The sequence below is a fragment of the Hippichthys cyanospilos genome, chromosome 9 (assembly GCF_059441005.1).
Source record: "Hippichthys cyanospilos isolate Australia breed blue-spotted pipefish chromosome 9, RoL_Hcya_1.0, whole genome shotgun sequence".
Lineage (NCBI taxonomy): Eukaryota > Metazoa > Chordata > Actinopteri > Syngnathiformes > Syngnathidae > Hippichthys > Hippichthys cyanospilos.
In genome coordinates this window covers 3512501-3515000 of record NC_142377.1, presented here as the reverse complement: position 1 = coordinate 3515000, position 2500 = coordinate 3512501, and the positions used below count along the sequence as shown (strand labels likewise).

At 42.5% G+C, this 2500-nt stretch overlaps 2 non-coding genes and 10 pseudogenes across 2 annotated transcripts in view; all 12 read left to right on the top strand.

The window, feature by feature from the left end:
• The window catches only part of LOC148418371 (5S ribosomal RNA), a 119-nt pseudogene extending 71 nt beyond the window's left edge, over nucleotides 1-48 (top strand).
• Nucleotides 49-161: 113 nt separating this feature from the next.
• LOC148418370 (5S ribosomal RNA) lies at nucleotides 162-280 on the top strand (annotated as a pseudogene).
• A 113-nt stretch (nucleotides 281-393) lies between these two features.
• Nucleotides 394-512, top strand: LOC148418369 (5S ribosomal RNA; annotated as a pseudogene).
• Nucleotides 513-625: 113 nt separating this feature from the next.
• On the top strand, nucleotides 626-744 carry LOC148418368 (5S ribosomal RNA; annotated as a pseudogene).
• Nucleotides 745-857: 113 nt separating this feature from the next.
• LOC148418367 (5S ribosomal RNA) lies at nucleotides 858-976 on the top strand (annotated as a pseudogene).
• Nucleotides 977-1089: 113 nt separating this feature from the next.
• LOC148418366 (5S ribosomal RNA) lies at nucleotides 1090-1208 on the top strand. The gene has a single exon (XR_015866816.1). It is a non-coding gene; the product is annotated as a 5S ribosomal RNA (ribosomal RNA).
• A 113-nt stretch (nucleotides 1209-1321) lies between these two features.
• Nucleotides 1322-1440, top strand: LOC148418365 (5S ribosomal RNA; annotated as a pseudogene).
• A 113-nt stretch (nucleotides 1441-1553) lies between these two features.
• Nucleotides 1554-1672, top strand: LOC148418364 (5S ribosomal RNA; annotated as a pseudogene).
• A 113-nt stretch (nucleotides 1673-1785) lies between these two features.
• On the top strand, nucleotides 1786-1904 carry LOC148418363 (5S ribosomal RNA; annotated as a pseudogene).
• Nucleotides 1905-2017: 113 nt separating this feature from the next.
• On the top strand, nucleotides 2018-2136 carry LOC148418362 (5S ribosomal RNA; annotated as a pseudogene).
• A 113-nt stretch (nucleotides 2137-2249) lies between these two features.
• LOC148418361 (5S ribosomal RNA) lies at nucleotides 2250-2368 on the top strand (annotated as a pseudogene).
• A 113-nt stretch (nucleotides 2369-2481) lies between these two features.
• The window catches only part of LOC148418360 (5S ribosomal RNA), a 119-nt gene continuing 100 nt past the window's right edge, over nucleotides 2482-2500 (top strand). The window contains exon 1 of the ribosomal RNA XR_015866815.1: nucleotides 2482-2500. This exon is cut by the window's right edge and continues 100 nt beyond it. This is a non-coding gene — a ribosomal RNA (5S ribosomal RNA).

Below are 2500 nucleotides of genomic sequence, written 5' to 3'. Positions count from 1 at the left end.
TTAGTACTTGGATGGGAGACCGCCTGGGAATAACAGGTGCTGTAAGCTTTTACACATTTTCCAAATAGGACCAGAGATATCTTTTACAAATTGGTTTGTTTTAAATGGTTCACACCCTTTTTTTGCCTCTTATAAAGCATGAATTTTTAGTTTATGTAAGCGCTTACGGCCATACTACCCTGAGGATGCCCGATCTCGTCTGGTCTCGGAAGCCTAGCAAGGTTGGGCCTGGTTAGTACTTGGATGGGAGACCGCCTGGGAATACCAGGTGCTGTAAGCTTTTACACATTTTCCAAATAGGACCAGAGATATCTCTCACAAATTGGTTTGTTTTAAATGGTTCACACCCTTCTTTTGCCTCTTATAAAGCAAGACTTTTTAGATTTTGTGACAGCTTACGGCCATACTACCCTGAGAACGCCCGATCTTGTCTAATCTCGGAATCTTAGCAAGGTTGGGCCTGATTAGTACTTGGATAGGGGACCGCCTGGGAATAACAGGTGCTGTAAGCTTTTACACATTTTCCAAATAAGACCAGAGATATCTCTTACAAATTGGTTTGTTTTAAATGGTTCACACCCTTTTTTTGCCTCTTATAAAGCATGAATTTTTAGTTTTTGTGACAGCTTACGGCCATACTACCCTGAGAACGCCCGATGTCACCTGATCTCGGAAGCTTAGCAAGGTCGGGCCTGGTTAGTACTTGAATGGGAGACCGCCTGGGAATACCAGGTGCTGTAAGCCTTTACACATTTTCCAAATAGGACCAGAGATATCTCTTACAAATTGGTTTGTTTTAAATGGTTCACACCCTTCTTTTGCCTCTTATAAAGCAAGACTTTTTAGTTTTTGTGACAGCTTACGGCCATACTACCCTGAGAATGCCCGATCTCGTCTGATCTCGGAAGCTTAGCAAGGTTGGGCCTGATTAGTACTTGGATGGGAGACCGCCTGGGAATAACAGGTGCTGTAAGCTTTTACACATTTTCCAAATAGGACCAGAGATATCTCTTACAAATTGGTTTGTTTTAAATGGTTCACACCCTTCTTTTGCCTCTTATAAAGCAAGACTTTTTAGTTTTTGTGACAGCTTACGGCCATACTACCCTGAGAACGCCCGATCTCGTCTGATCTCGGAAGCTTAGCATGGTTGGGCCTGATTAGTACTTGGATGGGAGACCGCCTGGGAATAACAGGTGCTGTAAGCTTTTACACATTTTCCAAATAAGACCAGAGATATCTCTTAAAAATTGGTTTGTTTTAAATGGTTCACACCCTTTTTTTGCCTCTTATAAAGCATGAATTTTTAGTTTTTGTGACAGCTTACGGCCATACTACCCTGAGAATGCCCGATCTCGTCTGATCTCGGAAGCTTAGCAAGGTTGGGCCTGGTTAGTACTTGGATGGGAGACCGCCTGGGAATAACAGGTGCTGTAAGCTTTTACACATTTTCCAAATAGGACCAGAGATATCTTTTACAAATTGGTTTGTTTTAAATGGTTCACACCCTTTTTTTGCCTCTTATAAAGCATGAATTTTTAGTTTATGTAAGCGCTTACGGCCATACTACCCTGAGGATGCCCGATCTCGTCTGGTCTCGGAAGCCTAGCAAGGTTGGGCCTGGTTAGTACTTGGATGGGAGACCGCCTGGGAATACCAGGTGCTGTAAGCTTTTACACATTTTCCAAATAGGACCAGAGATATCTCTCACAAATTGGTTTGTTTTAAATGGTTCACACCCTTCTTTTGCCTCTTATAAAGCAAGACTTTTTAGATTTTGTGACAGCTTACGGCCATACTACCCTGAGAACGCCCGATCTTGTCTAATCTCGGAATCTTAGCAAGGTTGGGCCTGATTAGTACTTGGATAGGGGACCGCCTGGGAATAACAGGTGCTGTAAGCTTTTACACATTTTCCAAATAAGACCAGAGATATCTCTTACAAATTGGTTTGTTTTAAATGGTTCACACCCTTTTTTTGCCTCTTATAAAGCATGAATTTTTAGTTTTTGTGACAGCTTACGGCCATACTACCCTGAGAACGCCCGATGTCACCTGATCTCGGAAGCTTAGCAAGGTCGGGCCTGGTTAGTACTTGAATGGGAGACCGCCTGGGAATACCAGGTGCTGTAAGCCTTTACACATTTTCCAAATAGGACCAGAGATATCTCTTACAAATTGGTTTGTTTTAAATGGTTCACACCCTTCTTTTGCCTCTTATAAAGCAAGACTTTTTAGTTTTTGTGACAGCTTACGGCCATACTACCCTGAGAATGCCCGATCTCGTCTGATCTCGGAAGCTTAGCAAGGTTGGGCCTGATTAGTACTTGGATGGGAGACCGCCTGGGAATAACAGGTGCTGTAAGCTTTTACACATTTTCCAAATAGGACCAGAGATATCTCTTACAAATTGGTTTGTTTTAAATGGTTCACACCCTTCTTTTGCCTCTTATAAAGCAAGACTTTTTAGTTTTTGTGACAGCTTACGGCCATACTACCC